Source organism: Dendrobates tinctorius, unplaced genomic scaffold, assembly GCF_039654945.1.
Source record: "Dendrobates tinctorius isolate UK_male_01 unplaced genomic scaffold, ASM3965494v1 ptg000086l, whole genome shotgun sequence".
Taxonomy (NCBI): Eukaryota; Metazoa; Chordata; class Amphibia; order Anura; family Dendrobatidae; genus Dendrobates; species Dendrobates tinctorius.
In genome coordinates, this window is record NW_027361754.1 from 64,679,972 (window position 1) to 64,692,488 (window position 12,517).

The window sequence follows — 12,517 nt, forward strand, 5'->3', positions numbered from 1 at the left end:
ATGTGAATCGTCAGTAGGAGTCGTGTAAAGCACCAGTACATGACCTTGTGTGTCTCCATATTCTCACCATGCTAAGCCATTACAACAAACTCCAAAAGGTATTAAGGTATGAAACACCACCAAAAGAAGTTGATTTTCTCCCCTATTCCTTTCCTTCCCAACTTGAGAACCACATTCGCGCCAACACTCGATTTTTCCAGAACCCCATTCCTGCCAACTGTCCTCCTTATATTTTAATGCACTCCCCATAGACCTCCATATGGTATACTTTACTCCCCATTGTCCTCCATACAGTATGATACACTCAACATAGCCCTCCATATAGTATACTGCACTCCCCATTGTCCTTCATACAGTATTCTGCACTCCCCATAGCACTTCAAACAGTATACTGCACTCTCCATTGCCCTCCATACAGTATGCTGCACTCCCCATAACCCTCCATACATTAATACATTATACTTCACTCCCCATAGCCCTCCATACAGTATTCTGCACTGTCTATAGTCCTCCATGCAGAATAATGCACTATTCGTAGTCCACTATATAGTATAATGCACTTCTTATAGTCCCCTATGCAGTATAATGCAACACCCTCAGTCCTCTATACAATATAATGCACTCCCCATAGTCCTCCATACAGTATTATGCACCCTCCATAGTCCTCCATTTAGTATAATGCACTACTCTTAGTCCCTCCATACAGTATAATGCGCTCCCCATAATCCCCCATACGGTATAATGCACTCCCTATACAGTATAATGCATTCCCCATAGTTCTCCATACAATTTAATGCATTCCCCATAGTCCTCCAGCAGGGAGGAGGACACTGAGGAGCTGTCAGTCAGGTGATATAGGCAGAGATTGAGTTTATAGTATAAGGTTATGCTCACATGTTGCGAATTTGCAGCAGATTTCTCTGCACCAAAAACCAGAGTGTTGGTAGGAAAAATGCAATGTAAAGTACAAGCATTTCTAGCTAATTTCTTCCGTGATTTTATTTGCATTTTTACTTGTCTGTGTCCTCCATTCATTTGACTAGGTGAAACACACTGCAGCTCAAGAAATGAAAGAAAAAAAAAAACACACATGGTATGAATGAGATTGTAGAAATCTCACTTGTTTTGCTGCTAAACACAACATACAAACATTTCTTAAAGAGCCTCTGTAGGACCTGTATTAGGCCACGGTCACACATTCAGTATTTGGTCAGTGTTTTACATCAGTATTTGTAAGCCAAAACCTGGAGTTTCCACAATCAGGGGAAAAGTATTAGAAACACGTCACCACTTCTGTATTTTTCATCCACTCCTGGTTTTGGCTTACATCATACTGATGTGAAATACTGAACATGGCCTTAGGCTGCCATTTTACAGTGGCAACAAAATTAATGACATTTTCAAAATCTCATTCACATTGTGCATTTTTTTCCTGTATTTTTGTGTCGTATTTTTAAAAAAGGCAACATGTCCAATTCATTCAGCGGTTTTGAAACATTTTCCATCAATTAAAATAAATGGAAAAAAATGCATTTGAAAATGTATTCTTATTTCAATTATTTATTTATGGAATAAATGGTGAACTGAATTTTTTCCATTTTATTAAACCTTGCGTGGCTATTTTCGACAGCCACCTTTCCAATCATGACGATGAGATACATGGTCTCATTCTCAAGATAGGTACAGGTCTTAGAAGAGGATCTCTTCAAATGATTAATAATCCTTATGTAGTATTTACTTACAGATGTTTAGTAAGTTGGAAGATTTTTTTTCTATAGCTCAAATATTCTTGAAAAATAAAAACAAATATTGTGATTTTAGTTGATTCTTTTTGTGTCAAAATATGTAGCCCAACGGAAAATAGATAAAGTATCCCCATACATGAATTCTGCTTCACTCGCGGATTATGTGAGATGCTGTTTAAATAGATCCGGATGTTCTGGGAATTTGTTCCCCACAGAAAAAAATTGAGATTTAGAATTATTTCTTCCTGTCATGAATATGTGGTAATGAGATATTTTTTTATCTTAATTAGATGTAGCTCAGTTGTTAGACTATAAAGAAGAAAAGGATAAATCATAATTTATCCCACGTATATTTTAAGTCTACTATATCTTTCAGAGATGAGTGAATACATTTTCAGGAAACTGGTTCAGTTGCCATGTCAGTATTCCATAGCCACCGACAGCCCCACTCGTCCTACCAGCTTCCCCGACATCTCTTCTGGCTTATAGGCTTGGCATGAAGTCATCATTGTGCACGATGGTGCATTTGGCTGGTGAACTGATCAGAAGGGGTGCCAGGGATGCAGTTCGTAGGGCTCTGACCCCTTAATACTGACGTGGCCGACGGACCTGAGAATCAATTTGCTGGAACAGTAAATTTAGACGAGTTTAAATTTCTTTCATGCACCTTCTTAAGTGGTTGAACTAGACTGCCCTCATGCATCTCCTCTTTAAAGGTTTAGTATTATTGTACCTCTTAGTGGTATAAAAAAAGAAAAGAGAAGCCAGCGTTGCCAAGGTCTGAACGCATAACATAAAGTGCATTTGCACATAACATCTAACTGTATTCAAAATGAGATATTTAGCAAAAAAATTGATCAATTCAATTGAGCCACCCCGCCGCGCCAAGGCAATCTCATGTGGGGGGTCCTACTCTACGTTTTTAATAAACACTGTGCCATTACGGCCTCCTAGATACATTAAAAGCAAGACCACTTTAAATGCAATCCGTACCTGAGCATTTCTGGATCGCTCCCATGATGCCAGAAAAGGCAAGTGCGGATGAAGGCCAACCAGGTCTGAATGCAGACGTGTCAGGTTTAGCCTCCACACACTGCCTGACCAGCAAGCATAGATGAAGGGCAATGCAGGTTCAGATACAGGTGCACAATTAAATAAAGCTTGGGGCAGGGTGGGGCTGCTGTGTATGTGTGCACAGCAGCCTAGATCCATCACAGTGAACACAGAAAAAATGGCGAACACAACCCAGCGCGCACGGCAACAGTGGTGGTCAGCCACATACCAATGTACAAAAAAAGAAAAGAGAAGCCAGCGTTGCCAAGGTCAGAACGCATAACATAAAGTGCATTTGCACATAACATCTAACTGTATTCAAAATGAGATATTTAGCAAAAAAATTTATCAATTCAATTGAGCCACCCCGCCGCGCCAAGGCAATCTCATGTGGGGGGTCCTACTCTACGTTTTTAATAAACACTGTGCCATTACGGCCTCCTAGATACATTAAAAGCAAGACCACTTTAAATGCAATCCGTACCTGAGCATTTCTGGATCGCTCCCATGATGCCAGAAAAGGCAAGTGCGGATGAAGGCCAACCAGGTCTGAATGCAGACGTGTCAGGTTTAGCCTCCACACACTGCCTGACACATACACAGCAGCCCCACCCTGCCCCAAGCTTTATTTAATTGTGCACCTGTATCTGAACCTGCATTGCCCTTCATCTATGCTTGCTGGTCAGGTAATGTGTGGAGGCTAAACCTGACACGTCTGCATTCAGACCTGGTTGGCCTTCATCCGCACTTGCCTTTTCTGGCATCATGGGAGCGATCCAGAAATGCTCAGGTACGGATTGCATTTAAAGTGGTCTTGCTTTTAATGGATCTAGGAGGCCGTAATGGCACAGTGTTTATTAAAAATGTAGAGTAGGACCCCCCACATGAGATTGCCTTGGCGCGGCGGGGTGGCTCAATTGAATTGATCAATTTTTTTGCTAAATATCTCATTTTGAATACAGTTAGATGTTATGTGCAAATGCACTTTATGTTATACGTTCTGACCTTGGCAACGCTGGCTTCTCTTTTCTTTTTTTTGTACATTGGTATGTGGCTGACCACCACTGTTGCCGTGCGCGCTGGGTTATGTTCGCCATTTTTTCTGTGTTCACTGTGATGGATCTAGGCTGCTGTGCACACATACACAGCAGCCCCACCCTGCCCCAAGCTTTATTTAATTGTGCACCTGTATCTGAACCTGCATTGCCCTTCATCTATGCTTGCTGGTCAGGTAATGTGTGGAGGCTAAACCTGACACGTCTGCATTCAGACCTGGTTGGCCTTCATCCGCACTTGCATTTTCTGGCATCATGGGAGCGATCCAGAAATGCTCAGGTACGGATTGCATTTAAAGTGGTCTTGCTTTTAATGTATCTAGGAGGCCGTAATGGCACAGTGTTTATTAAAAACGTAGAGTAGGACCCCCCACATGAGATTGCCTTGGCGCGGCGGGGTGGCTCAATTGAATTGATCAATTTTTTTGCTAAATATCTCATTTTGAATACAGTTAGATGTTATGTGCAAATGCACTTTATGTTGTACGTTCTGACCTTGGCAACGCTGGCTTCTCTTTTCTTTTCTTAGTGGTATAAGTATATTGTATACTTATTAAGGTATGCTTTGTTACAAGGGTTCTCTATTTTTTTTTATGACCCTCACCCATCCTATGTACATATACCCTTCTCCCTCCCCTTTCCCTTTCCTGTTCTATTCCCCCCCCCTCCTCCTCCCAGTTTTATGAAAAAACTTCAATAAAAATATTTAAAAAGAGAATCAATTTGCTTATTTCTAGTAAAAAGAATGGTTTGGATTCTGCCAGAAATTCTTCTCGTCAACATTATGGACTCCATAATAGATTGTCAATGTACAATATTAAAAGTCAATGGGGTCCATCCTGGCCAGTCGTAATTTGTACAAAATATCTCTTCAACAGAAGCCATAAAAAATGACTTGTTTTTTTAGACCACAAAAAAAATAGTGGCATAAAAGTAAAATAGTGAATAGGCCAGAAGTTAATGAGCGGCCCCGGAAGCAGATGCGGCCAGGAGACAGCGGGATGGGAGGACGCGTCGCTGGACAGGTAAGTATAATTATGATGTTTATTATTAATTTTCTGCTTTTTTTACAGCCAAAATCCCATATCTGTAAAGTTCAAGTTCAGGGTTCAGATGCAAGTTTGTGTCATCACCGGCTCCGAACTCGAACTGTACAAAAAAACTCGGGCGAACCCGCCAATCCCGAACTTTGGGGGGTTCGCCCATCACTACTCAGATGTAGTAAGTAGATTTAATTTCTTGTTGTCTACATAGGACAGGGCAGTATGGTTTCGGGACAAGAACCACAGGCGAGGCCCAGGCACTCCGGGATTTTTGTATTATCTTGAGGTTTAGCATCTCCTCTACCTGTTCCCTCATGTGTGTCTTCACCTCTGCTGACACCCGGTATGCAGATTGCCTTACTGGGGGATTGGTACCAGTGTCTACATAGTGAGTTACTAAATGAGTCCTCTCAGGCTTCCCTGTGAAGATTTCAGTGAACTTGCTGAGCACCCCCATCAGCTCCGACCTCTGACTGTGGGATAGTTCAGGGTTAAACTCTGCTAACTCCAGGGACTCCATATACTGAGTCCCAGCCCCACATTTAGTAACAGATCTGCCCCCCCCCCTATTCAGGCATGCTACAGACAGGTAAGACACAGGTCTCCCTGTCGTGATGAGCCTTCAACATATTTACATGGAATACTTTCTGAAGCTTTGCATGTTCATCTAGGGTCACCACATAATTAACATCATTTAGCCACTTGTATACAGTATATGGTCCCTCCCATGCAGCCTGTAATTTATTCTGAAACATAGGGACCAACACCCAAACTTTATGCCCCTCCTCATAGGCCTTCAGTCTGGGATTACAGTCGTATCAGACCTTCTGGTAGATTTGGGCCTGGGTCACGTTCTCATGGGCCAGGTTCCTCAGTTTTTGAATTCTTTCTGTGAGTTGCAGTACATATTCAACCAAAGAGACGCTCATAGTTTTGGGGTTGCCCTCCCAACAGTCCTTAATCAAATCAAATCAAATGGCCCCCTGACCCTCCTCCGATAAACCAGTTCAAAGGGGGAGAATCCTGCAGATGCCTGGGGTACCTCTCTGTACACAAACAACAGATGGGGGAGGTACTGCTCCCAGTCTCTTCCTTCAGGCTCCACCAGCATTTTGAGCATTTGTTTTTATGTCCCTTTAAAACGCTCGCAGAGTCCATTGGTTTGGAGATGATAGGCGCTGGCCACAAAATGCTGCACTTGTATTTTTTCGAAGAGACTTTTCATCAGATTGGACATGAATTGGGTTCCCTGATCGGTTATAATTTCCCTGGGAAAGCCCTCATGAGAGAAAACAGTCAGTAAAGCATCCGCCACTTTGTCTGCTCGGATGGAGGACAGTGCCACAGCTTTCCGATATCATATAGTCTACCACTATGATGATGAACTTTTTGCCAGAGCTGCTACATATTGCAAGTGGGCCTTTGATATCCACAGCTACTTGCTGGAAAGGCTCATCAACCTCTGGAAGTGTTATAAATGGGGTTTTCTGTATATTCCCAGACTTTACAACTCTCTGACAAACTACACATGATCAACAGTAATTGGCGATATCTGTCCCCATCTTGGGCCAATAAAAGTTATGTGTCAGGAGAGCTTTAGTCTTTTGTATTCCAAGGTGTCCAGCCAGAGAAATTTCTTGAGCAATTCTCAATAATTGTTCCCTAAATAGATAAGGAATGACCAGCCGCTTTTCACAGTCCCAAGGTTCTGTGGTATCTGTGGGAAGAGTCTCTTTATGCAGTCTGCCCTAGTCCCAGTATATTCTCTCTTTGTCAGAAGCAGTAGGGGGTTGGTTTGCAAGACTTCTGACCTTCTCCAGACTGACATCTGTCTGCAGGGCCTCCTGGAAACTCTGTCTGTCAGTCTGCAGGCCCTGGCCTAGTGTGAATGCCTTGGTGGGTCTGCCATGTGGGGAGGTTCCTGGGACATAGTATGGACCTCCTGTCTTGGCAGTTCTATTAGAGACTCATCCTCTAATCCCTGGGGTTGAGTCTGAGCCGCAGCCTGACTCCAGGTCACTGCTGCCACATATGTACATTCCTGTGCATTTGTACATTTTCCCTCCTCACATGGGATCTCAGGTGGGACACTTGCTTCCACTTCCTCTGTAGCATTTACTTGCAAGGGAGCGACATAGTAGGACATCATCCTCTCCAAGTCTGTGCCTAGCAACACAATGGTGGGAATAGCCTCTGATACTCCCATTTCTCTGTCCTTTCCCTGCTCCCCAGTCCAGGAATACACTGGCCATGGGTACAGCATGTATGACCCCTCCAATCTCGGTTATAGACAAAGTCTATCCTGGTATGATATCTGCAGGGTTTACCATTTCTGGATGCACCAGAGTTATCTCTGCTCCAGTGTCCCTGAGGCCAACGGTGACTTTATTGCCAACAGTGACAGATTGACAGTTCTCATTGGTCCTCACATCAGAGCCGACCATAAAGAGGACAGAAGGTGGGGGCCCAGACAGCTTTGAGGTTGTAGTTGGGCGTTTCTCCCTATCAGGGCAGACGGCGCTAACATGTCCCACTTTGTTGCAGGAGAAGCATGAGCGTGCATTGCCTAAAGAATGTCTAGTCCCCAAGAACCCATAGGAGCTGCGCTTTGACAGTACTGGTGACTGGCCAGCAGAGGGAGAAGGGGCCCTGTTTGGCTAACCTCACTTCCAGCTGAGTCCCGATAGCTTCCGCACCTCAGGCATCCTGTTAGCCATATAACAGTCTGCAAACCTTGCAGCCTGATCCGCAGTTTGTGGCTCTCAATAACACACAAATTGTCATACATCCGTGGAGCTTATATGAAGAAATTGATCCTTGACCATAAGATCCATTAAGTCCTCAAAACTGTTAACAGAAAGTTACCTGATCCATTGAAGGAACGTGGTCCTCAAGGTGATAACGACATCCACATAGCTGTCAGTTGATCCACATTGTAGGTTCCGGAACTTTCTCCGATACACTTATGGGGTTAGGTTGTATTTCCTGATCAGGGCCTCTTTTTTTTGCCTCATAGTTCGCATCTAGCTCTGTTGGGAGACCAGCAAAAACTTCCATGGCTTTGCCTCTCAACCCTGGATTTAGATACTGTGCCCACTGCTCACGGTATGGATAGTATTGCCTGCAGGTTTTTTCAAATCCCCAAAGAAAAGTTTCTAAGTCAGTATCCTTTTCCATCACAGGGAAGTTTTCCAAATGTGGTCTAATTGGATTTATGTCCTGGGAGGGGGTTATCTGAGGACTGTTACCTCTTTTTCTATTTGAGCCATCTGAAGCTTGAAAGCTCTCTCCTCCCGGCATTCTGCAGCAGCAGCCTTTCTCTCATCCCGGTCCCAGCATTCTGCAGCCTCTCGGTACTGTAGAATAAGCTGCAGGCGCAGATTGGGATCACTTGTTCCCAGCTGTTTTAAGGCCATTTGTAAAGTAAAGTCCATAGGCTCCGCAGCACTGGCATTACTGGCACCTCCATCAAGTGTCTCAGGTGCAAGAGCTGGCATTGCTGGGTCTCTCCAAGGTGGACTCTCTCCTTGCCCAGATGCTTTAGAATTTTGCTCTATGTCCTGCTCGACCAAGGCGCGTATCAGCAGTTGCTTGGTTTTGTCAGCTGTCTCTATTCCTCTCTGCTCAAAGAGGTCGATCAGGGCCTCTTTGCTCTGCTTCTTGTACAGGTCTACCATATCAATGAACAGGCTTTTGCCAAATAAAAGATAGAAAATAAAAACGGGGAAGGGAAACTGCAAGTATGTCTAAGTAAGCACTGAGTTGAACCTTGTAGAACTGGTGCACTCCTCGCAAGGATACCAATTCTTTAATACAGGGAATAATTGATTAAACCATACACTAATTCTCTAATAGAAATAAATTCTATCCCATAGCTGCCACCAATTTGTCACATACCCGCTTCTCAGCATGTGACTTGGGGTTGCGCCTGCAAGGGTTAATCTATCTCCTCTCACTCAGTCAAGCATTCGACCTCTGTCCTATGCTGCAATGGGAGCATAAATCATACCCTGACACAGACCACGCACCCCGCTCATACACGCTGCCACCACTCACTGACCACACGGGCGATGAGTCCCGGAAATACTACTTCTATATGCCAATCACCAGGACCACACACTGTAAGGCTATGGATTCTTTTAGAGCATACAAGGTTCAAACTTATTAAAGTTTTAAGCTTTAATAGAAAAGGTACAAATGCTTACAATAAAAGGATATAAAAATATGGAAATAAAAAGTGACATACAAACAGAGGTCGCATTAACGCCTGTCTGGGCGTCTATGACGCACTGGCAGGCGAAAAAACGCCTCTCATGTTAATATTCTAATTCCTGGTTTGTGACTGGACCATGGCTACTTTACAATGAATACGTTATTTTTTCTTTGAACACTCTTTGTGTAACCTTTCTTTCTCATAGTAAATATACAGTGTCAGGCTGCAATTTGGCATCTCCCTTCACAGGCACCAGAAGGTGTGAAATGTCTTCAATTCTGTATGCTCTCAGGGAGGCACCCTGGGGTCTAAATCTGCCTTTTCTCAGGATAACATATGCTATCACCTTTGTGAGACCTGACCCTAAGGACAGATGCTAGTTAACTTCCGGCCATACATTGCCTACAAATACATTTTTCCACTACAATTATATATGGTAAAAAGCTGTTTCATGTAAAACTCACTCAAAAGGCAAGAGGGCACTTCCTCCGTCTGGAGAAAAGTAGGTTCAATCTCCAGAGGAGACAAGACTTTAATTCTTGCCATAATATTCAATAATATACATTTCTGTATTTTAATTCATCTAAATATGATACAGATCTATAAATATCATGGATTTATGTGGCCCTGGGATCCATAATAACTAATGTCACTTAAATGGGACTAAAGCACTTTGCACATTGAATATCAAGGCTTGTTGTTTCCAGGATGAGCTTAATCACCTGATGTGAGTGGTAGGCCCCATAAACATATTAGATAACTCTCAACTGAACGTTCACATGGCCGAGAGCTATTTGTACTGACTCAGCCGTAACTGGAACATCCATCTCGTATGACACCTTATGTGTCATCTAGGACAGAGCCATTGATGATGAAAGTGACTTATCTCTCAGAGAAAAAAAGGTTTGGCAATCGTAAATCCAACTGATTTAACCGTTTTCTGACAAATAATATTTGTCAATATTTTGAAAATGTAGTTGATGTACTTCTGCACTCTGAAAGACTGTGCAGAAAGTGCAAAGCCAGGACAAAATTATAAGGAGGGTCAATCAGTCATTCATAGGCTCCTGAAGACAACAAAGTGTAGTTGCTGAACTCCTGCATTCATAAAGGCTTTGCTCAAAGTGCAAAGCCAGGAAAAAATGTTAAGTAGGGTAATTCATACGCCCTTGAAAACAACAACTTTATGTGCTGTTGTCATCTGGTGGTGTGGAAGCAGAATTTGTTCAGTTTTATGAGTGAGCCTGTCAGCATTCTCTGTTGACAGGTGAAAGTACCTGTCTGTTATGACCCCTCCGACACTAAAACCCCACTCAGACAATACACTAGTGGCAGTGCAGCACAGAACCTCCAAGGCATAGAGGGACAGCTCATGCCAGGTGTCCAGCTTTGAGACCCTATAGTTGAAAATTGCAGAGGAAATAAGGAGTAATAATTCCTGGATGCTGGAATGTGTGATCCTGGCCTAAAGTGCGTTGTTTAACCCTTTTTTTATAACCCCTTCACAGTGAACAAAGTCAGAACCCGGTGGCATTCAATGAAGGATCGCTTCAATAAGGACTTCAGACAGGAGAACCAGGCTCACAGTGGTGGTGGTGCAGCAAGGCTCAGGAAGTACTAGTATCACCATATGCTGGCTTTCCTGAGGCCTGTACTTGCTCAGAGAACGTAAGTATTTTTGTGTGTATTCCATTGTGTTGTGTGCCCTAATCTGATTTTTTTCTATTCCACAGGAGTTGGCGCTTGTACAATTTATTTTTTTGTTGTACTAATGTTTGACTTTTCTTTTCACAGCACCTGGAGCATCACCCTGGAACCTGGTTCGTCCTCAGGAGCGGTCCTTCACCAAACAGCCTCGGAGCAGTCCCAGCCATCCACCAGGGAGGCAGCAAGTAGGCCGGCATCACAGGCTGAAGAACAGGCAGCTGGTCCATCAGGTCTTCCCCTGTCCCAGGCCTCCTCCACCTCTTTTTTTAATGTTGGGTCTTCCCGACAGCGGCAGAAGGCCTCGCACAGGACACTCATGCCCGAGTTTCTAAACTTGAGCTTGGTTTTCCAGGATGGCATGAAGTCAATGGTAGATAGACTGGATAGTGTTAGGAACCATGTTGACACATTATTCCAGTCTGTCCACCTGCGCCTTGACCATCTGGAATCCAACATCCAGAGGCCAGCACATCATTTTTTTTACGCTATTGAATGGGGCATGGCGGAAAAGCTTACGCCTGAATTTCAGCTGAATGTGATGCAGGCCTGCAATGCTACATACGTTCAGGCTATGCAGCAGACTCGGTTATACCCGCTGGCACCGGTATTTCCCACTGTGCCACCAGTTACCCGGTTCACAGTTCTCCCGAGTTCTGCTGTATACCCCTGTATGGCCACCACCATACCCAGTCCTGCCGCACTCCACTACAGAACCTCCACCATGCTGAGTGCAGCTGACAGCCACTCCACCACCACACCTAGTCCTGCTCCTACACGGATGCCAACCACCACCATCACCCAGAGTCCTGCTCCTGCCCAGCCGTCCACCGCAGGTACGCAGGTTCCTGATATGTCACAGCCGTCCACCAGCTCACACATACCGGGTCCTGCTTCGTCCACCCCCACCACGCCTTCTCAACCCACCACTCCAAGGAGAAGAAGGTCAAGCAGCCACCCAACACATGGGAGACAGAAAAAGAAGAAAAGGGAACAGAGGAGGGACAGGACAGTCGTGTTCCCTCCACCACCCTCACCTCCTAATGTGTCTGTTATGTCCAATGTGTCCCTCCCTTCTAATGTGTCTCCCATGTTTCCACTCCTAATGTGTCCACCTCCATCCTTGATCACCCAGACTCCACACATCTATAAGCCCCTTCCCCTGGAACCCCTTCAGCATCCACCACAAGCAAATCCTCCCGTCTGCACTCTCCCCTGGTCCGTAACATTTCCCCCAAAAGTATTTAAAAAATGATATTTTTTTTGTTTATAAAAATTTTGTTGTTTGCCCCATACCACTGTTTGTTCTTTGTCTCTTTCGTCATCAGCAACATACACCGTGCGCCGTGAACGCACAAATGGCCATTTTTTTTCCACCTCATAGCTCCATGAAACACATTTTTTTATTTTTTTAGTTATTGTCTCTGTTATGGAAAAGCTATGAGGTGGAAAAAATACAAAGAGGACTGATACTCCTCCCCCCGAAAAAAGGTAAACCATGTAAGGGGGTGGCGTTGCTATGGACCGTAGAGACAAGCTGCCACTTTAAGAGACAGCATCCCCCCTTGGTTAGCGCAATGGGACATTCTCTCTCCCCTGCAGTAAAGACTGTGTGGTTTCTTCTGCCAGCACTGGAGAGGGGAGGGGCTGCTTTTCTGTGTGTGAGTTGAGAGCCAAAATTTCTGCAGGAAGCAGACGTGCCTG

General features: G+C 44.3%; 1 pseudogene; it reads right to left on the reverse strand.

The window, feature by feature from the left end:
• Positions 1-6,775: 6,775 nt before the first annotated feature.
• LOC141098111 (uncharacterized) lies at positions 6,776-8,573 on the reverse strand (annotated as a pseudogene).
• Between the last annotated feature and the right edge of the window lie 3,944 nt (positions 8,574-12,517).